This window comes from Hetaerina americana, unplaced genomic scaffold (assembly GCF_022747635.1).
Source record: "Hetaerina americana unplaced genomic scaffold, ioHetAmer1.1.p SCAF_66, whole genome shotgun sequence".
Lineage (NCBI taxonomy): Eukaryota > Metazoa > Arthropoda > Insecta > Odonata > Calopterygidae > Hetaerina > Hetaerina americana.
The window spans coordinates 2,039,081-2,063,468 of record NW_027287272.1 but is presented as its reverse complement, the minus strand read 5'-3'; the positions used below and the strand labels follow the sequence as shown (position 1 = coordinate 2,063,468).

The following is a 24,388-nucleotide window of genomic DNA, read 5'->3' as shown; positions in this document are numbered from 1 at the left end:
TACTATCGAAACTTTTAAAACTTGAATTCAGTTTTAATCTATACATTTGAAACAAAGCCGTAAATCGTGTTAGTTACGCCATTTATAACTCAAGAACTGCTGTACCGATTTTAATAATATTTAGTTTTTTCCTATTCGTCTCATCCCAGAATAACAGAATAATCATTAAAGTATCATAAAAGTCTCCTATCGTAAAATATCGTATCGTCGATTTAAATGATATTTGGTTAAAAATGTTGCATATCAGAAGGTGCTCGACTCAAGTGAATAAACCCGAAGGTATATATGAATAGATTGAATATAGCAAATGCCTTTCTGACCAGCCATTGTCATATTTTTTCGTTTTATTGAATTTTTCTTCTTATATCGTTATAACAAGTCAAATATGATGACAATTGGTACAGCCGCTTTTGACTTATAAATGATGTAACTAAACTGTTCATTGATTTTAAAGCGGTACGAAGTTCGCCGAGTCAGCTGGTAAATATATATATAAATAAATAACTACATTAATTTAAAGAAAATCATTAATAATTAAGATACATCAACTAAATTTGCCTCATTAGGCCAGTTTTTCCTAAAAATTTTAATATTTTATTCAAAGAGTTGGGGTTCATCCCCAAAAATATTACTTAAATCTTTCCTTATGTTAAATCTTTCTCTGACCCTTTGATATTTGTTGCATTGTGTCAGGAAATGTTTCACCGTCACGGTCAGGTCACAAAAATTACCGTCAGGTCGCACTTTTCCCTTCGTGAAGATGTACAAGGGCGTGAGGCCAGAGTGCGCTATCCTCGACATCGCGTGATCGTGACCTCTTCCCTCCGATTCTTCCGGATGGAAGAGGACCACGCCGAAGCGACCGATTTTATGGCCCTGAGTTTATCATTATGCAAGGGCCGCGTCGATGTTAGAGGCATGAGGACGAGCGTAGAGATTGGAGGGCTTAGAAATGTGGGCGCGGCGGGTAATGGGGGAAATAATTTTGAGGGAAGAGGAAGACGAACGCCAAGGTATTAAAAAACGGTGGGCGAAGAGAACCGAATCGTTATTGGAGGTATCCGAAAGAGGCGAGCGGTATTGTGGGCGGAGGAAATATCGAGAGTGGGATGTTGATTAGTCCGCAGTGGACGTAGAAGGGAAGAAGGTTGGGAAAGCGGGATGGAGAAAGGAAGAGAGGAGAGAAAGTTCTGAAGACGGGAAGAAAATGGGATATTTGTACGGAGAAGAAAGAGTAAGTTCTCGCAATAATTTCCAGTAAATAGTCGTGGAGGACTGGACGATAATTATTACATTTTCGATTGGCGGAATGAAACCATAAACACAGTAATCAACCGGAAGGTCGGTTTGGTAGGTGACGGTAGAATTCACCCAGAACTAAGCCCTATACAGCGTGTGAAATTCACACATCAGGGTAGGGGCCCAGATCCTTTCCCTGTGTCGGTGATGGTTCCCCAGGAAGATCTGGTACTATCCGAAAAATCACATGGCTCGGGTGGAACTGCAGGTGCCCAGAGAGGCTTGCCCGGAAATCGAACCCGGGACCCTCCGGTCAGCAGTCCAACACTCTACCCACTGGACTACCGCGACCCAAAATAGGCGCAATATATGCCATCAAAAGAAAATAAATAGGAAATATAAATTATAGTTCAATTCTTGGCATCGCACATGTTTCAAATCCCGTGGCCCTCTTCAGACCTGTGTTTTTTTTTAATATTCCCGATCGTCTTGATTTACAATCGGAACCGAATCCCCATTTCCGGTTCTTTTGGAATTCGTTGAACATCGTACGCGATTCATTCATTTGAATCATTTCGAAGATGTGATGAACGATTCATTCTTGAACGTCGCTACTCCCATGCCCCGAGACATTTGCCCCTGACCCAGAGAAAGGGGAAGAGAGAGAGAGAGCACGACAAACGGGGGAGAAGCCTGCCCCCAAACCATATAAGGGGTGGCAATCAAAACAGCAGCCAAGGTGGGAGGGGGAGGGAGGGGGAGGCCCGGATGGACGTTCGCCTGGGAGACAGAAACAATTAAGAGGAAGCGTAAACGCGTGAGCTGGGTGGTTGAACGGTGGAGAGGCCGGAGAAGCCGTGGAAAACCCTCCGCCAAAGATTTCTTCAACTACATCTTTCTCTGCAAGCAAGCGAGATGGCGTTGGCAGGTGGTGATACATGACGGACCATTAGGGTAAATGTTGACTATTAGAACTCCCTATCATTTTTCATCCTGGTAGTTCAAACCTTCGTTCAGCCACTCATAACAAGGTGATGGGGTACTAGAATTATGTCTCACATATCAGCATGTATTTGAGACTTTCGAGGTGTGGGTGAAACGTTCTATAATCCGTTATATTACAATTAATTAGTCAGAGCTTTATTTTAATCGATTTGCGAATAGTTTAAGTCGTGCATTGATTACAAATTTGAAGATTTTGAATAATAGTAAATGTTTTCATTTTGTTTATTGCAATTCTTGGCGACCTTTCCATAAGATTTGTTTAATTTCGAAGTGAAGTAATTTCGTTCCCAAATCTCATTCCGTAGTCAAGATTAGGTCTAACCGAGGAAAAATATACCTTTCAGTGATTATATCCCGATATTACTACGTTCTACTATGGTACGATGAAGCATAGGATCTTTAATGCTACTCTTTATCATTTCCTCAAATGTATTCCCGCCACCTGTCAACGGAGTACACCACTTATGCAACAGATCTGGTCTATTCGATACTGCAAAGAAATCTGCAACATCGGCAACGGCTGATTATCTCACACTGTGAAAAACTTAGTACAACATTATTTTACTATACATAGACAGAGGTTATGGATGGATACATCTAGTAAATAAATATTTTGACTCCTAAAAAAACACAAAATCCAGCATCCCACTCTACATCAGGTCCCTCTTCATCTCTGAGTACTTTCTTCCTCCCTTCATCCCGTCCAACATCCCTATCCTGTTCCTTCCCTTTCCTCCTTTGCCTAACATTCTCCCCTCTATCACAGTCTTCAACATCCCGCTGCCGGTCAATACCCCCTTCATCCATTTTCCTGCCTCCATAGGATTGCTCCCAACAAACCCCTCTCTTCGCCCACCATACCAAGTACTTCCTCATTTGTTTTCTTCTCTGTCCATTTCACCTTCTCCATTCTTCTCCACACCCACATTTCAAAAGCCTCCAGCCTACGTCTATCCTCCTGCTTCAATGACCACGTTCCCGCGCCGTACATAGCTACGCTCCATATCAAAGTTTTGATGAGCCTTTTCTTAAGATCCTCACTCAACGTCCCTGTCATCAACTCTCTCCTCCTTGTGTGAAAGCTATAACCTAACCTAATGCAATTTTTCCCCTTATGTCCCTACTAATTGAAAATTTTTAGCATGATACAGGCCTGTATAAGCCTAATATAGCCTGTATAAGCCTAATATTCAGTATAACAATACTATCATTATGATGGCAAAAATGTGAAAATGTTGCCATTAACCTACATCAAACTTGACTCGTGATTTGAGATTCCATCAAAGATTCATTTGGAAGAATTTTTTAGCTTTGCCGTCATCTGTGAACAGTGAAGTTTTTCCCTTCCCTATCGGACTATAAGCATTAATCCAGGACAAGGGAAATTCCTCAAACAGCAGCGGAGAAGGCAAAAATCACTCACGCGGGAATCGAACACAGGACCTCTGGGTTAACAGGCGAGGACGTTAACCAGCTGCCATTAATTCCGGCAGAGATGTACTTCATCAGTAAACTCGATGCACAAATAATTTATTATGGCATTCACTTGGCCCGTACGCGTACAATATAACATACAATAGAACAAATAATCTTGAACTTAAACAAAAGAATCTTGAACTTTATCTTACATGTAATTCGCTTAACTGGTTGAATAATGATAGGAACATGTCTTCATATTCGACCATTATTTTAATTGCTATATAGTATGAATAAATGATGACTCTAGAGCGTTGTGCAGTGAAATCCACACGTGGCATCAACAATTAAACGGAAATTAAGTACTCACTGAAGGAATCTGTCAAGGGAAGTACTGAATACGTGGGACACTCACCTGAAATGAAAAGAAAATTGATTAAACACTGTTATTCCTCTTTCATATATCAACATCATAAATAATATCGGCAGTTTGGAACGCCCATGTTAATTAAGACAAAATTCCATATACATTTACTCCCTGCTTTCACATCTCGCTGTCATGATTAAATCCAGCCCAAAGACTTATTTATCAGTTATCCATAACACTTCTAAAAAATTTTATTGCGGTAGCTTACGGGTCAAGGCACGTTCACGAATTATCCAGGAACTATGACTCAAATGTTTGTTCCCGTTGTCGAACGTACTTAAGTACCTTATGCCTTGAATATGCACTGTGTGGAGGGGTCAAATATAACTACTACATCTACATAATACCCCGAAAGCCGTCGCAAGGACGTGTGGCAGGGGGTGGTGGGTAACCAGCCAAGCAGTAAATATATTCCCTCTATTTCTTTACGCACCTGGCACCTCGCGATTCACCAAACATTTCGTGGAAAGGAGGCGATCGAACACCAATCAAGCAGCATGTGTGCAAATATTACGAGTGTTACATGATTGGAAGCAATTCCAAAGAGGACTAAAAACTACATTAAAAGAGGGTAGGCACACATAAAATTCAGGCACTTATGACCGGTTGGCTTTATACGCATTCCGGACGAGCAATTCACAAATAAAACGGGCTTTATATAACATCACCTACAACCCACCGAGCACAATGGCTCACGGCGGGGGGCGTTAGGACGCCAGACTTAGAGAGCGTTTTTTAGCAGAAATTTAATCTTGCGTACCCCTATTTTCGACAGCGCGAACCCATAGCTTTCTTAGGTGCCCCCCCCCTATTATTGTTGTCGCGAATAGCAAGCGGGAAGAACGAATTCTTGAATCAATGCGACAGTCTCTAATTTTGTGACAATTGTCGGCCAATGAAATTAAGGGGGCGTGATTACATCTCCACTGTCAGATTCTAAACCACACGCTTTATATCATCGGAATAAGTTTAATCTAGCACTGAGTCTTCGCATATCTAAAGGTTCCCATCCCATATTTTTTATCAAACTTATGACGCTTTGTGCCTTCCGGTTCCAGTTTATCACGTACCTAGTGGCCTTTCTGTGTTCCCTATTCATTTCTAGTTCAAATCCTGGCGGTGTTGAATATTCTTCAGAGGTATCTCGATCCCTACTTGAGGTGCTTTGTGGAAGTCACTTTGTGTGAGTACGCCGTCCGTCGGATGGGACGTTAAGCTTTTGACCCCTTGGCGTCTTTCGTAAAGAGTAGTCTAATACCGACGCCGGGTTTCTCTCCACCCTTCATCCTTCCCTATCAATCCCCCATGGCGCAAATGACCTCAGCTGTCGGTCGCCTGCCCTAAATACTAATACTATTCATTGCTATAATTAATGTTTTTTGAAAGGGATCCCAAACGATCACCGCATACTCAATGGATGGGCTCTTAATATAGATAAAGGATCTTACTAAAGATAAAGAGCACGTTTCCTTCACTTTTTCGTCACTATACCTTCTAACAATACGTTTGACGCAGTACAGCTTTTTTAGCTCCTATCTTAATAACAGACCTATTCAAAATCGATCGCTGGAGAAGATCGACTATGATCGATCTTATCCGCCATCAGTTTCACCTTAAGATTTTGTTATCGGCTCGAATCACGACGTAAACCTAAATGAATGCATATTTTTTCCAGGTCGGGGTTAAAATGTAATTATTTATATTTATCAAAAACTGATGTAGCAACTATGATTTCGTGCGACCATTTACACCGTGCCAAATATTTCTATGCCTTTATATGAGATACTAGTCTACTCGTTACAGATGATTTCTCACAAAGAGGAACGGCCGTTCTCTGTCTGCTGTTCCGTCTCGGCATTAGTTATTTGCGTGTGGGTTCGTCCCATGAATGTCAGGCCGAATCGATATAAAAATACCATCTTCTCCCTTCCAGGTCTTCCGTTCGAATATTTCCTCACCGCTCGTTCGAATGAGCCTACTCTCTTCTTAAATCCAGCTCCGGAGGTGTTCGCCACGAATAAATAAGCTACCAAAGCGGGCAGTTCTAATGACGGTAGCTTTGAAGACGTAGAAATATATGATACGCTTTCCACCCTGATTCGATCTGCTGTTCGATTCGTACTAAATTCGATTAGTTACCCCTTTGCGTGTATCCGGCGGTTTTTTAAAAGCAGATAGGCCACTTGAAGCGATTTGATGGAACGGAAGGCAGGGCGGGAGAGAGAAGCTAACGGAAAGAGTTCAATGCAAGGCTCTCGACGAACGGATTGCAATCGCAAAGAGGGAGAGACACATTCCTTTATCTCGTTCCACTGTCTGCTGGTCAATCATCCATCACCACCAACTGAGCGGATTAAACACTCCCCACCCCTCTCCACCCAACCCATACTTCGGTTGTGACCCTGGGGGGGGGAGGGAAGGGCAGGGGGGGGGAGGAGTACGAGGAAAATCATTCCATTCTAATCCTCCCGATTCGTTTTACGCCTTGTTTCATTTCTTTCGAAACAAACTATCAAAAGAGTTCTCAAACTCCTTTTGCAACTCGATGCCCACGCGAGACATCTTAAAAAAAAAGAAAAAAAAGATTCTTTCTCGCTTTTGCAGAGACTTGCGAGATGTAGACTTTAAAAAAGACTTATGCTTACCGTTAAGGGCTAAGGCGTAAAAGTAACAGTTACTCGAGTCGATAGGTGGGAACGGTCGAAGCTCGGGAGACCAACCTCGTCGAGTTCACGCTCTGTAATTAGGGCCCATCACCTCTTTAGGAGGAGAACCCAACGAGGGAGTGGGCAGTTTAGGTCACCCCCACCCGATGAGTCTAGACTATATGTATATGTATGCATTTATGTATATATATATATATATATATATATATATATATATATATATATATATATATATATCTCGGCACAGGATTGCGCCACGGGAAAGTATTCAACTGCGGAAGACGCCTAGCGACGCCTAAATGAGTATCGCTTCGACGCTCGGCATTTGTTTCCTCCGCCCTTTTGATAAATGGAGCTTTGAAGGAGACACCTTCGGACTAGCGAAAAACTTGAAAGAAAATTATTTCGCAATAACTCCAAGTGACCTCATTAGACCTAAATCTTAGGTCTCCAAAACTGCTGAAACTCTTCACACAAGGACGGAAAATAAAAACTTTACTCCTATCCGTGACCTTAATGGCTAAAATAGTTTCGTAAAAAAATAATTACATTGCCTTGAAATCCCTTAAAAAACTGAAGCCATTATCCACAAATACGCATACACACACATGAAATATTGGCATTTTTATATGTCAGTCCACTCATACATATAAGAAGATTAAAGGCATTCACTTCGTTAGGTTTACAAAAAATGCGGCACGCTACAAGATTTAATGACTGGTACACTTAATATTTTATGGCAATTCACGAATATTTTTTAAATTGGTTTCTCCAACTTTCACTTTACTAATTCAGTATATAGTAGTTCTCGACGTTTCCTCAAGTAATCGTTCTTAAAGATCAAACACAAAACATTGCAAACTAATATCTCTTTTCAACTCCATTATTATGACCTATAGTCCACCAACATAGGGAAAGTGTTTTATTTGAACATGACACTGCACACAACCGCATTCGTAATATGAGAGAGAGTTCTTTTCAACTTAAATAAAAAAATGCACGCATTCAAAGATACTTCAGGAGAGCAAAGTTTTTTTCCCCACGTCCATTGGTGACTTCCTTTCCAAGGGGCTCCGTGGACGATGAAGAAGCGCGCTTAGTATTCGAGGCTCTCGGATCACGTACCGACAGCGCGTCAGGCATAAGGAAACTCACGGAAGTGGGATATGACGGCGGAAGTACCAGTCGAAGTACAAGTCATTCGGAAGACAGGAGGGATTGAAAACACTCATCAATGGGTAGACCCAGGCACCACGTAATAGAGCACGTGGATGACGCAACGAGTGAAAGGAAATTGCTTGAAAGTTTAATGGTTGATTCGACCATTTTAACCGTGAATTTCGACGGCATATGTGAATGAATAGTTCGCGGCAAGTAATCTTAGTAAAAGTGCTTCACTGGACGGAAAGGCGACTGAAAGAGAATGCGTTCTCAGAGAGGGAATGATATTTGTAGATTACCAAACGAAAAGTAGATAACCGCATAACCGCAAGTTCCTTGAAGAATGGCTTTCCAATATGATACATTTTGACGAATTCATCAGAATAACGTGAAGAACGGAGAAATTCCAGAAGCGAAATGAAAAGAAGCATCGTGGACACATCAGGTCAGAATGAACAGTAATGACCAGGAAGATTTCCGAACATCATTTATGATTAAAGGCAGCCGTTTAGTACACGAGGAAATTTTTTTCGATGATTTTTTAATTTGTTAGATGATAGTTTATCTATTTACATTCATGTGGAATGAAAGAATTTTCGCATGAATGTATATGCCACTGTGGGTATAGTTTTGCATGCATGTGTTGATTTCATACGTGGTTTTGTTACTTTTTACGAGTGGTCATCTAATACCCCCCGCCACACGCCAATGCGGTGGATTGCGGGGTATTATGTAGATGTAGAAGTTCAGAAGAAGAGCGGATATCGAGATCGTAGCAGCTTGCTATCAATACAACCGTTTCATTTGCCTCATTCATTAGTCTTCTTGGTCTTTCACTGTGTCAACTAAGAAATACGTACATTTAAGATTCCTCCCTTGAAATATCATTCTTGACATTATAATAACAAATGCACATCATGCAAATTGAACAAAGGTTATGAATTTGCGAGAAGAACGTGGGCCAAGTGAAACGCTGAAATTGGAGAACATAAACTAGAGCCGGTGAAGGAGTTTTAACCAGTGATGGAAGTGTCTTGGATCAAGGTGGTCACAGCAGTGAGGATATAAAAAGAAGACTTGCGTTAAGCATTCTTAAAAAAAGGAGGGGGTTAATGACGGGGATGCTGAATAAGCATGTGAGGAAAAGATTAGTTTAATACTTGATATGGAGTGTGGTTTCGTTTGGCGAGCCACCGCGGTCGTTGAAGCAGGAGGATAGGCGTAGATTGAAGGTTTTCGCGATAGACGTGGGCGTGGAGAAGGATGCACGTAGAAGGTGAAGTAGACGGACCAAACGGAGAAGTGTCAGGGTGAGGAGAGAGAGTTGTTTGGGGAAATCCAAAGGTGGTGACAGGAGAGATTGATGCAGAGCGTTTCGATTGACCATGTGATGCTGAAGACGGTGATGACAAATTTTACTTAATAGAGGAATGCAGAATCGAAGATTAATTCAGAGCGGGGCATCAAGTTTGCTTTGGGACGATACTAAGGAATGAATAGGAGTGTTGAGCTTATGCCCATCCAAAACCTATCTACAAGGCACTATAACATAAAACCTCACAGCTATATCATATTAATTGCCAGTCTCATATTCATAATAGAACAATAGTGTTTCCAAAAATGTTGCCATGGAGTAACACTATTAATGTTGACATAATTTAAAATATGCACCATCATCAACCAAGAATTGCGTGATGCAAAAGAAGGAAATTAATTACAGAATTGAATAGGGTACAGTAAAGAGCCGATAGGTTCGTGAAAAACTCGTACCAAAGGTCAAAAAGCGTCACACAATTAATACAGAATCTGGGGTGGGAACCTTTAGACATGCGAAGACTCGGGGCCAGATTGAACTTATTACAATGATATAAAGCGCGTGGTTTCGCATCCGACATTAGAGATATAAACAGGTCCCCAATTATATTGGCCAGAAATTGTCAAAAAATTAGAAACTTTTCCAATTATGCATCTATCTACATCTACGTAATAACACGCAAGCCGTCGCAAGAGTGTGTGGCGGGGGGTGTTCGGTCACCACACGTAAAAAGGGACAAAACACATGCAAAATCAACATATATACACATTAACCTTAAAATATAGTAAAAATCTATCAAATAACATGAACGCTACTGATAGCAAGCCAGAAACAGGTAGATTCTTGCATTAGTTTTGCCGCACACTGTTCGCGACAACAATAAAAGGGGGGACACCCAAGAAAATAAAAGGAACACGCTGTCGAAAATGTGGGAATATAGGATTAAATTCCCACAAAACACTCTTCAGATGTAGATTAACACTAAAAATGAATGCAATTTACATAGTATTCCTGCGATTAACACGGCACATTCCTCGAATAAATCATGGAATTGAATAGAAATCGGTGCACCGCGCAGGTGGCCTGCCCTTCCGCCCTGAGTAAGAGGGCGGTAACCTTGGTGAGAGACGCACACAAGGCGGCCGGAGGCACCTGTTGACCAGGCCCCACGCAGACTCCAATCGTCTAAGATCCCATTCCCGCCCCATACCCCCAATGTTTCCTTTTTTTCACGTCCACTCGAGGAGAGAAGCACTTCCGCCCCCATCCCCACCCTTCGCATTCCCTCCAAGAACGCCCCCCCCCTGCCCTGATAAGGCATCGCCGAATGTCTCCTCCTCCGCCCTCCTTGTTTTTTCTCTTTCTTTTCAAGAGATCCGACTGCAGGGGCGGGCCCACGTGGGACGACCCAATGGGAGTTTATTTTGGTGCCCTCGAGGAATACAACAATAACAAGAAAAAACGGCGCCCACGGGAAAGGATTCTCGTCGTGTTTTGAGCCTCTCGCGCATGCGCGTGGGAAACAAGACTAACGCCGTCATCACCCTTCCCCCGTTTCCTGCGCCGCATTTAACGATACGAGTGTGTCTCGTGAAAGTTTCTATTTGAATTCAACCGAGCAAGTATTCTTTCACCAGAGAAAACAAATCTTAACCGTCAAGCCACGAGTTTGTCGTTAATGTCAAAAAACGAGCTGCCCAACAATGACGCGAAAAGAATCAATATGGCCCCACACTCGATCAGGATCACAAAGATAAGATAAGGGAGATAGAGTCCAGTACAGATAAGATAAAACTCGTTCTTTCATCAAATAGTAGATAGATTCAGTTTATAAATCATTGAAACATTGAACGCTGCGGGTGGGTGGCGTCTATGGGTGTTGATGTGACGCTCTCGATCTGCAACCTTGTCCCCTTGAGGATAGACCCTGGATCTCTGATTTGGAGCCGAGTGGAAGGCATCGAATCAGAGATTGCGTGCTTCCTGCAGGGATATCGGGATAGCGTCCTTCGTCGACCTTCAACCGGCGATCCAATCGTGTAGATACCCCTTGAACCGTTCAGGTGTTCACTACTCATGTGAGGCCGGCAGGTGTGTAGCAGGTAGGATATTCGAGCATTAAAAGGCTTTTTTTAGATTAAAGCGTAGGTCAGCATGTAGGTCAATTAAAGGGTCCCTAAAGTCTTCTTTGCAAAAAATTATGCAGCTTTAAATGAAGTGAGGTTCAACGCTAGCAATAGCATATTTAACACGAATCAGATAGCATCGGATGCAAAATTTGACAAGAGATTCAATATTAATCAGAAGAATATCCCCATCAAAAATTCAGAAAACCGTTATGTAAAGGAAATATTACCTGTATTAGTAGTAAGTTGCCGGATTTTATAAAACAATGTCGCAGAATTTCATCACTTTTTTCAAAGTACGGACGCAGATATCGTAACTATTAAGACAGAAATCTGTTTATCCACTGACATTGTCGACGGTGAAATTTTCCCGAAATCCTTTTCAATTTAAATAAATTACAGAAAAAATAGAATCAAGGGCGGTGTCTTTATTACAGTTAAACATTCTTGCGACGGCAGGGCTGAGGTAATTCCGGGTAATGGTTTGGAAGGCGTTTGGTATTCAATTAAAAGTCCTCAATCCAAAAGAATTCCTCAATCCAAAAGTATTCGCGTTTTACTGGCCGCCAGTCAACAGAGACAATTCAATACTAGAATTAAAACCGCAAATCAAAAGTTTTTTATCCCAACACAATGATCGCGAGGTTATAATCGGTGGAGATGTCTCATCTATTGACAAAAGCACATATAGTTGTAAAACGCACAATAAATACAAATAATCTCTCTTGAATTCTTTCACGTGGAACTCATTGCATCAACTTGTCATTGTAACTAGGCGCAATATTAATATTGACTTATTAGAAACGAATATTCCCTTAACATTCTCCACTATGGTAACTATTAAAGGACTTAGTGACCACAGGGCATTAAATATTAAGTTTTCACTACATGAGGTCAGAAATAAGAAGCCTAAAAGGGAAATGTACAAATCTAAAGAAGGGGACTACAATGGCCTTAAGCAAGTGCTACAGATCAATTTGCAAGTTTTAAGAAAGTTAGCGATCACCGAAATACTGAGGACACGTGGAATCGCTTCCATGAGATCACACGATGAGCAGTCAACAAGTTCATTCCCAGTAAATTTATAGGAGATAACACGGAACCTAGACAGTACAACGCGGATGTTAGTAAGGCATTTCGACGTCAGAGGCTGCCTCATGCCCAAATAAAAAAATTTACAGACCACAAACAAAATGACCTTCAGGAGCACTCCTGATAGAATGTAGAAGTAACATTCCCCCTCAACATTAATGCGCAAGTTTGAGGTCGTAAAATCCATCCAGTGTATTTCGAGAAGCGGAAGTATGGAGATGTGTTCTAGTGCTATGTCAACGCGAGTTAAACAGCGTGCTGTTAATTGCGAACTTTTAATTGCTGAGAAAGTGACTCCTACTGAGATTCATCGTCGTTTTAAAAAGCCGTTTATGGTAACGATAGTGTTGATAGCTCTACTGTTGATCGATGGGTAGTAAAATATCGTGGTTGTGAGCGAGCCTGAAAAAGCCATAATTGTTGATGAAACACGCAGTGGACGTCCGATCACTGCCACAGACAACAAAAATCGCAAACTCGTCGTAGATTTGATTCAAAACGGCCGGCGAATCACTCAAAAGCGTATCACAAATCATATTGGAATATCCCAGTAAGAGGTTTGTCGTGTTGAAGGCAACCTGGCGCCAATAATCTTGAATCATTACAAGCCTCGTCCACACGTCACGCGCGCAACTGGAGAGGTTCTGCGAAACCTGAGATTTAAAGCGATTCCACACCCTCCTTATTCCCCCGGTCTTGCACCTTGCGATTAATATTTTCTCCTCATCTCAAGACACACCTCAAGGGTAATCATTACACCTCGGATGATGAGGTGAAGGAAGCTGTCAAGCCAAGTGGATTCGAGAAAATTCGGAAGAATTTTTCAGTGATGGAATGAAAAAAACGTTTTCCTCGTTGGGACAAGTGTATTAGCCTTAAGAGTGACTATGTTAAATTTTAAACATTATATTTCAAATCTTAAGAATTGTGTACTTTTCGTCCAATCTTGCTATTAGTTTTTGTAGGCGTTTGACAAGCATGCGTGCATTAATTTGCAGCCTACCCTCGTGTCTTCTCAAAATATCAATGTAAACAACCAAGTGAGTTTCTCCAACGGTTCTGGTTTTCCTGGATTGAAGTTTTTATTCCCCTGACCTTCCGGATTTTTTAATCTTGTCGTAAAACCTGTCATTGACCAGCAATTCTTGCCCTATTCGTTGAAAGAGGCTTACGACAAGATTCCAACATGTCTACTCCACCGATGTTAACCGCAAATGGTATATTGAGCGAAAACAAACAGCAGCAAATGGAGCCGAAAGAAAAAAATGAGGAGTAAATACACTTTCACTGCAAAAAAAATATTTAAAAATGAAACGACTTTCTATATAAATGGATTTGTCGTCAGATGTCACTTTGCTTCGCAGGAGAAAATAAACCAGAGGGCACTTTCACATTTTACAATATATTCCACACAGTAATTAACGCGACGGAATCCCAAAACACTTCGTACGAGGCAATTTTATTTTTAATATATGTATTTTTCGCCGGATCTTGCTATTTTTTTGTTCGCACTCTAAAAGCATGTGTGCATTACTTTTTAGCCGACCCTCGTACATACACAATTCATACAAGTCGGTATGAATGTACTAGGCATTCATTACTTAGCACGCCACATATAACATTTCGAAACTCACATACTGTGGCACATCTAAGCCGTAAGGAAATACGAGGGCTGTCCAGAAACTAACTTCCGTTATGGTTTAATAAATACACTGGAATACATACAGATAATAAATTATTTTCAACTCATAACTACATAAATCTACTATTTTTAGACATATTCATCAAACAGGGATGAACATTTGTCATATCTCTGAACTAGTTTTCAAATTCCTTCAGCTTTTAAATTCTGCCTCCTGAGATAGCAGCCCACCAATGACGTTGGCGTCTTGAAGTTCCTCGTCGATACGACCACAAAACATTTGTGGTAGTAGCCTAACTTTCCAGTCGTGTTTCATTGACCAACAGAGTCTTAGAATTCTATGGAAAAATTAACAAATAATTCAGGTACAGTAAAGAGTATTACTGTCATTATTTGATTTATTTATCCTTTCCAATGGTGAATAAAATGTAAGTAACATTTTAATGCCGAAATGCTTACCTGATGCGGCATCACGCACCACAGAGATACGGTGTAGATTTCTTAAGACCTCGATGTGATTAGGGAAGACTGTAAGGGATGCTGTCAACCAGTCTTGGGATCACACTACACTACACAACAACTACGCACAACTACTACGGAGCCAGCCGGCGGACATTAAGGACTTCGTGGGGGACGGCCGGGAGGGAGTCCATCGGCGCAACAGTCAGAGGGTGGTGACGCGGAGGCTTCCAGCAGGAGCGGCGGTCCCCGGGGGTCGGGTTCAACACCGACGGGCCCTCGAGGGAGACAAACTCGTCAGTCGCGTCCCGTCAACGGATTGACCGGGGATTATCCCCCCCATCCCCCACCACCCTCTCCTATCTTCCTCTTCTTCTTGCGAGGATGACTCGGGGCGCGAAATAAATAAGCGGGGAAGGGGTGAGAGCGCGGGTCAGTCGAATGGGTCGGAGGAGGGGATGAGGAGAGGCGTCGAAGAGAACAAGCCTATCCTCATTAGAATGCAAAGGGGAGAGGGAGGGCTTGAGGAGGTCAGAACCCATCGTTCAATATGTCCCGGGCGTTATCATTCGGTCACTTTTAGTTTAGGTGACAAGTTTGTCGCCAGCTGAAAGGGGTTAACTGAAAAATTGACGTAAAAAACTGAGATCTAACAATATGAGCAGGTGATAAGGCTTGAATTTTTATGAACGACTAAACTGAAATCAATTATATTGAAATAATTTGAATGACATTTCAAACTTCAAGTTATTTTCTTAGCACTACACAAGTACTTGTACTCGGCATGCTTAGTGAACATTAAAGCATTTTCCATTTTTTACGCTTACAACATTTGCCTATGACATTGTCCGACCGCGGTAGGGTCATAACCCATTGTTCAATAAGTCCCGGGACTCACTACGAAAATAACATTTGTTTCGCAAAATTCATTTTTATTCACCAACATAATCACCTTGAAGAGCTATATCAAATAATTCCCACGCTCCTCTAACTATTCGATACCATGCTTGGAAAACGATTTGTCTTGTCCTCTCAGAATAAGCTTCAGTTGATCAGCGATGACTTCCTCATTCGAGCCCAATATTTTTCCGTTGGAGTATTTTTTTGAGATCAGCAAACAGCTAGAAGTCGGTGGGCGTTAGACCAAGAGAGTATGGTGGATAATAAATGATGACTATTTAGGTAACGCCTAAATACTAAGGAGTTACCCTCATTCACGACCTCTCCTGGTTACCGCGTGTACGGGGAATATGTGAACAAGCTAACAAAATATTAGGATGCATTATGAAAAGACTGGGTATATGTGATGAAAAGGTCAAAGAGAAATGTTACCTATCGCTGTTAGGCCTCATTTATAGGATATGCTGCTTTTAGAAGGGATCCTCACGAATTTGGATTGCTAGGCAAATTGGATCGCGTGCAGCATAGAAGAGCTGGATTCGTAAAATGTTGTTATCATAAACTTATTAGCGTTTGTAAAATATAAGAGCAGCTAGGCTGAAAATCACTTAATGGAGCGAAGATTAAACTACAAATTGAATCTCCAGCATCCATTCGAAGGACGTCCCTTTGGTAGTGATGTTGAAAATGTATAATTTCCCCCATCGTACTACGGTAGCCGAGATCCGAATAATAAAATTAAATAGATTAAGTTTAATGCAAATTTAAGATGCAATTTTTTCCGCTATCGATAGGGGATAATAATAACATTTTTCGGCCGCGGTAGGGTCATATTCGGGCCAAATTTATTCTGGTGTGTATTCACCCCCCTGCCACACACCCAATCGGTGCCTTGAAGGGTACTAAAATATCTAAAAATATCTTAAGTATCTTGTAGTGTGTATTTGCAATTGTCCATCAAAAATCTACCCCAGATCGGTAGAGTATGGCTGATAACAATATTTATTATTCAGCTAGTTAAATACTGGATTCAATCCAAGGCAATTCATGATAATTACATTTATGGAGAACGTACGACGCGAGTCAATATCCGTAGAAAGTTTGGCAAAAGTTTTTGGAAATGCTATCACAGGTATTCACACGAAATGCGAAACGAAGTCAAAGATGATGTCCTTTCTTTTTTAAGGTATATTATACAATGCAAAACATATTGATAAACTGTATTTCCGACGATAGCCTATACGATGAATAACCGACTGTAACACAGAAGTATACAAAAATGTATTTTCCTCTCTGTAAGATGGATACCCGCTGCCCACGACCGCGCGCCAATGACCTCAAGTGAAAACCCTCGTTCTTTCGAGAAAGTGCACTCGATTCTTAAGGCGAGCACCGTAGCACGGTCGCGGGTGGCGCTCCGATGGCGCTATATGGGTCAGAATTTGAGTATGCCGCCAGCGAAGTGCATTGGCACCTTCGAATCTGGCGCAGTATTACAAGACGCTTCGCTGCAGGGAAGGGATGGAAGGGGGAGGGGTGGGGGGAAGGGAGATGGGTAAGGGCAGCAGGTGGACCGGTGACCTTCCAACGGGAGAAAACAGACGAGGCGGAGGAAGAAAACTTGGCCGGAAATTTCACGATACAATTACCATAACGCCCTGGAAAATCGAAACAAACGCCTCTCGTGTGGCGTTAAAATTCTGGAATAACAACCAATTGGTCTTCGCTTAAGACCAACTGATGAGGATAATATGCCACAAGTGCCTTCCTTTCTCCTAATTCTGAACTTTCTTCCTGTTCTCACCCTCCCTTTTACTCAAATAGGCCTTGTAGGTCATTCTCACACCTACAACGTTTTTATAAAAAGTATAATTTTTTCCTGACTTGTATGTGTGAAGTAGTATATTCAGACCGGTTGGTTAAGTATACGCATTATCGCAGATCGTATTACTGCTATTGACAAGGCAGTGACAGGGCACGCAACTATGACTGAAAATTATCACCAATGCGAAATAGCTGCTCTAAAGTCGTCCTCCCTAATATCCTTGAACGGACGACCAAAACGCCAGAGTGGAGTGTCTGTCTGCTCGCGAATACTTTCTGCATATGGCATCGCGACTATTTCCCTACCCCCTTACAGTCCCATTCACTTGGCACCAGCTCACTATTTCTATTCCCGATAAAAGGGAAATCCACCATCACTCGAAGGACACCGCCGCCATGGGACCTTAAGTCAAGCCGTCCAAGAAGCTAGCACGCGTACCCTTAAGGACCTTCCGCTTAGCAGGGAGCCTTCGAGTCGTGGAAAATCCGCAAGGGTAAAAGTGTGTGTCGACGCTCTCAAGAGGAGAAGTACTTTAAAAAAATATTTCGAGATTAATTGCAGCAATATCTGAAATAAATCTACTTTTCATAAAAACCATGTACATCGGACCCAGCCAGCTGCCACGAGGAAATTCACCTAAGATGCAATTGACATTTCAATTTCATTTCAAATTCTCGTACTATGACCTGAACAAGGAGTTGTAGTCCAGTGGTTAGAGTGCTGCGGATTTCAGAGTTTCAAGGCGCTCTCGGCCCTTATCCTAAATCCAAGGCTTGTGGTTTTAAAGGTATCCATTATCTTCATGGGGAATCCAAAGACGGCTCAAGGAAAGGAACCGACTCCCCACCTTCCACCCCCCCCCCCTCCCTACTTTACCCCGAAGCTCCAATTCCGCACAACTTAAAGAGGACTAACTAGCACGTTTTGGAAAACTGAACCCTAAACTTAAACTTTATTGAGTAAATGTATTTCCTTTAATTGTGATTATTTTCCGAATATATTCATTCTCCAATTTATTTTAAATGTGCAGAGTAATATTTTTATTTGAGTTCCCATGATAAATATCACCCTTTCACGGCAATCAGGCTATATTGTGGATTAAATCCGCAGTAGATTTCACAGGGTTTTCTCACCCACATTCCCGAAGGGGTGTTTTAGTATTGTGTGTTTTTTCGTCAAGGATATAACGCATTCATGAAGAAGAGGCAATCACTATGTTGAAAGACCCTAAGGCTGGAAACAAGGAAGTGATTTGTAAAGACTTTCGTGTGGAGCATTGTGCTCAATGATCCCGAGATTGGAACATTGGAATAGTGGACCAGCAAAGAATGTAAGCCTTTGAAACATGGTGCTGGAGGAGAATGCTGAAGATTAAATGGACAGACTGAATTAAGGAACAAGGAAGTATTTCGAAGAGCAGAAGAGGATAGGACCATGTGGAGAACTCTACGGAAAAAAAAGAAATAGATGGATTGGACACACATTGAGGCACAATGGATTTATTAGGAATATATTATAGAAGGAAAACTTGGAGGTAAGATTCCAGGAGGAAGACCAAGAGACATGTGAATAGGACAAATTAAGAAGGACGTGAAAGAGATAGGGTATTAAGGATTGAGGGCATTGGCATTGAATACAGTAGAACCAACCGTAGGATTGAAATACTGATAATTATGATGGCCAGCATACTTTCGTTTTCCACTCTTGTATGTGTGAACAACACCTCTTTTCACACTCTACCCAATAATATCCTCCAAAGCTGCGTTGTAATTTTTCTTCTATTTCGAATTTTTCTGCAATTACCGTACACATTTCTTCACTCTTAAAACCTGGTGGACATATTTATTGCATACTCCAAGAAACTGCGGGAGATGCCGGGGTAGTAATTTTTGATAGAGTCATCCGCTAATGCGCATTGCAATGCAACAATTGCGGAGTGTAAAAATCTTGACCGGGATCCCGGTTAAGGCGAATGATTTTTATACTATAAAATTGTTCCATATTTACTGCACGTAAATTACGAGGGATTTGGTGAAAGGAGGAGCTGTCCAACCTCTATGTCACTCCAATAATGAATTAATGTTATTATCATTATAATCCTAACACACCAAATCGATTCAACTGGAGTTGAATACCATGGCGGATGAGGTGAAGACTTGAACACATTTGGAAACACGTGAAAATGTTTGAGAGTAGCAAGATTGTCAGAGCTGCCTTGAGATACGCCCCTATAAACTTCGAGGAAGTGGAAAGATCACATTCCATTACAGTAGAGCTGAGATTATCTCAATTACCACGAGAATTTTGAATATAAGACAACCAATTACTCTCACTTCTCTAGAGTGCATGCCTCTTCCTTTTCGCCCTCGCGGGGCAGATATTATCTCGAAGAGCAAAGCAGCTCGGGAGGAGAGGGGAAAAGAGAGACATGCTTCACGCACTTGGAACGCCAATGGAGGCGAAGGGCTACTTTCCCATTTCAAAATATTTGCCAAATGAGAGGAGACGGGAATTTCCGCTTCAAAATTCAACAAACCAGCTCCTTGCGAGGATTTTTTTACCATAATACATAAGCAGTTATAATTTGAAAATAAGAAACGTAAAATTTTCTGCTCTAAATTCATCCTTTCATACTTAAAATAACACTATATATAAATATATATATATATATATACATATATTATTATTTTATTATTAGGTAATCTACCGGTTAAGGTAGGTTTTTGGATGAACACAACTACCAAATAAATATTTTATTACTCCTAACAAAATACAAAATCCAGTAACCTACTCTACATCAGGTCCCTCTTCATCTCTGAGTACTTCCTTTCTTCCTTCAACCCGTCCAACATCCCTATCCTGTTCCTTCCCTTTCCTCGTTTACCTAACATTCTACCCTCTATCACAGTCTTCAACATCCCGCCGCCGGTCAATACCCCCTTCAGCCACTTGTCCTGCCTCCATAGGATTGCTCCCAACAATCCCCTCTCTTCGCCCACCATACCAAGTACTTCCTCGTTTGTTTTCTTCTCTGTCTATTTCACCTTCTCCATTCTTCTCCAAACCCACATTTCAAAAGCCTCCAATCTACTTCTATCCTCCTGCTTCAATGACCACATTTCCGTGCCGTACTTAACTACGCTCCACATCAAAGTTTTTACGAGTCTTTTCTTAACATCCTTACTCAACGTCCCTCTCATCAGCTCCCTCCTCGTTGTGATATATATATATATATATATATATATATATATATATATATATATATATATATATATATATATATATATAACTAGTTAAATATATGCCTTTCTCTGCTGCTCACGTGATTTAGGCTTCAGTTAGGAACTAGATCAAGTGCAACGTAGTAAGTTTGTGAAATGTTATCATAAACAATGTAGCAGTGCCACAACAATATTGGAAGAATTAGGCTGGGAGGCGCTAGTTCAACGCAAGCTTGGATAAAGGTTGAATTTGCGGCATAAATTTGAGGCAGGTTAATGATCTGAGGATGTTAATGACATATTACAAGCTCACAGACATATGTTAGATCAGATCACCAAAGAAAAATCAGGGAGATAGATTGTAGAACGGATAGACTTGAAATATGGTTCGTTTCCTATAACAATTAATATCAAAACATGAGGTATGACACCAATCGCGTAGGAAATAGTAACAATTGGTAGTATCTACATTTATCAATATCCTGCATGCTTTTTAAAAATTAGATTCAGCCATTTGTTTTAACAGTTATACAACATGATTAGTATATTCCTGCCTTGTTATGGACAATTATTGCATGCCAGTACTTTCTTTCGTGTGATTAAGGTTTGTCGAGTGCATGATCAAACTAATATTTGAGCAGAGGTGACATGATTGGGATAGTAGATGCATGATAGGTGTCCTAACACCCCCCGCCACACGCCCTTGCATCGGCCTGCGGGGTAGTGTATGGATGTGGATGTCCCCGTTTCACCGTGACTTTCCGAATTTAGTATTTTTAGTGGCTAGACATCCGTGATACACTCATCATCATGACCCTTGTGCACTTCGTTGTCCTGATATTATCTTTGCCCTTCCTCTGTCCGTCCTCCAAACTGGCCTCCAAGCCGTTCAAAATACCTCTGCCCTCGTCCATCTGCCTCACACCTCCCTGGCTCGCCTAACCTCCTCCCTCCCGTCGCCAACTCGGGATTCCATGACAACATCCCACTGCCTCTTCCCCATTTCACCCAGGAGCTTCGCCTTCTTCAACATCACACGCACACCTCACTACTCCACGCCTTCCTCCCCTTCGATATAATGCAAAACGGTGAAAATATGGTCATTTTTTTACTGGAAATAAAACAGTGCCAGTCACATTAATACCAACTCCACTGCCTTTATATTACGAAACGTGTCAAAATGATACTTTTTCGTGCAATTTTAAGATGTCGCTCAATGATTTAACGAAATTTTTAAAGACACTCAATGCAATGCAAGGGTTATGGCTTTGGTTTCGCTTTGATGGCTTCTTGTTCCTTTTTTCCTGGTTCATGAAAGCCAAGAATTCGTACATTTTTATAATTGAACGTCGAAAGGCCATTTTGCAATCCAATGCTATAATTATCAAGTGTAACGATGATGAAGAGCTCATTGCGACATTTGGAAAGTTTTCCAAACAATTGTGCATATTCGTTCGGCTTTCCATATTGCTAAGGATTAAAAGATGGGATGAAACGTGTTTATTTGGGCGAAATTTAGACCATTAGGTCCCTTCTTCGATTTAACCAAAGTCAACAAATCAAGTACAGAGCAATAATAATGATAGGAGGGGATGCAGAGCGATACAAAAAGAAATAATGGTAAAAATCACAAACACAGCACTATTAATAATATTCGATATCCCTCCATAGCCTCGTTTCACCTCATATCACAGTGGCTTGCAGTAACCCTTGTGACGACAATACTTGGGTTACACATGGCAAAACAACTTTTTATTCTTTTTTGGGGAAATATATGTGATATTTGTCACTACTCTGCTCTCTTGGTCGTCCGTCCAAAGACCATCGGGAGGACCATTTTAGCGCAGATCTTTCGAATCGCCAAATTTTTAGTGATTGAAATGGTGCGTGCACTGTCACTGCCTTAAATCAAAACCAATAATACGATCTGCGAACATGCGCACACTTAACAGACGACGGTCTGAATTCAACACTTGACGAATATGTGGGGGAAAACGTGTTCCCGACACTTTTTATGCATACCTAGCATGTATGGGCATATATATTGGTGCGCAAAATATAAGAATATTATGCATACCTGGCGTGGAACCAGCCCCTGCCACATATCTCAGCGGTGGTTTACAGGCCACCAAGTTTATAACGATGAATAGAAAATACGAGGTATGGCCAATAAATAAGCGAACTGGGGCAACCTGGCGACCATGACGCGGACTATAGCCCAGCCCACCATCGGCGCTAGCTGCCTCAGACCCCCAATGAGCCGTCTGTGCTTGGCGGATCGTCGAGCTGTGCGCATGGTGCAAGTTATGCTAATTTCTGTTGTCTTTGTGTTAACTGTTTTTCGCAAATAGATTTTGACGAAATCTTGAAGCAACGAATCAACATTTTTTGGTGAAGTGCATTTGGTAAAAGTTGTCAAAAAATTACTGAAATGTCCACAGCTGTTTACGGTGATATTGCTCTGAAGAAAACATCCATTTTCAAGTGGATTGAGCGTTTTTAAGATGGAGGAGAAGACATCACAGATGATGCAAGGCCGGGAAGACCTTCAACCACCTGTGTTGACGACAACATTGATCGTGTGCGGACCCTGGTCCTTACTGATCGACGAAAAACTCTGTCCTAATGACAACTGATGAACTGACTTCAGGAGAATCAACAGTGCACACTATTCTAACCAAACATGACGGATGGATCCTTCACCATGACAATGCACCTGCACATTCAGCATTTATTGTTCGCCACAATCCTAGATCATCCTTCTTATTCGCCAAATCTCGCCCCCTGCGACTTTCTCCCATTCCCCCAAAATGCAAAAATGTTATGGGGGGACACCACTGAGAAGATGTGGAAGACATAATAAAGCAAGCAACGAAGAAAAAATGAAAATGCTTTATTGCAACCGAGGACTTACCAAGGGTACTTTACTAAACAGTGGAATATAAGAAATTGGATTAGTAAGTGAATGGAGAGTACTCTGAAGGGGACAAAATCGATGTAGACTGAATTTTGCATCAAAAAGTTTTTAATGGCCTCGGATCGCGTATTTATTGGATAGACTTCGTTTCCCAAAGGCCCAAAAATCCGTCCCAAATACGAAAGCCAAATTGTTCGGCAGCATCGTACACCTGAAGAAAAAACCGCGTCGCTTCCAATTACTCCCAAGCACAATGTTGAAAAAGTATCGTCGAATTCGATTGTTGAAGTGAGGCAGGATTTCCAAGAGCTCTGAATGAATCGATCGTTTGTCAACGACTGGCATCGCATAAAAGCGTCGATCCTCGAGTAGAATGATCGCTGTTTTCACGAGGTTGTCTTCTCCAATTGGCACGATCGCCAATTTCGCGTTCGAGCCTCCCCCCAGGCCTCAAGACGAGCAAGAAGGGCAAGAGAAACAAGTCGTCTGGAATAAGCGATCGGGTGAGAACTATTTATGCAAAATCAAAGTGAAGTGGAGCCAAGAAAGAAGGGGTCGGTCGGATGAGATTCACCACGAATGCATTGAAATGAAGCGAGGGCAGGAGGGGGGGCGGAGTGACACGATTTCCCCAGCCCGTGCCAAAAAGAATTCATGGTCACTATCGCATACTGCCCGCGTCCTTGAGTTGGGAAAAAGGATATTGTGTCGCTCAGACCGAGCCTATGGGATTTAGAGGCGACGAAGATGAGTTACAGAAACACACAAAAGAAACGAAGCCCATTTGTTTTCCCATTTTCGGTGGTACAGACCACCTTTCTCAAGGAAGAGAACGCCCATATCCTTTTCCTGCCCTTCGCTCGTTTGCCTAACATCCTTCCCTCTATCATAGTCTTCACTATCCCACAGCTGATCAATACGCCCTTCATCCATTTTTCCTGCTTCCTTAGGATTTCTCCAAACAATTCTCTCTCCTC

The 24,388-nt window shown here is 41.7% G+C and overlaps 1 protein-coding gene across 3 annotated transcripts in view; it reads right to left on the bottom strand.

Moving 5' to 3' along the window:
* The window catches only part of LOC139696052 (uncharacterized), a 996,437-nt gene that overhangs the window by 108,768 nt on the left and 863,281 nt on the right, over positions 1 to 24,388 (bottom strand). The window lies entirely within an intron of this gene.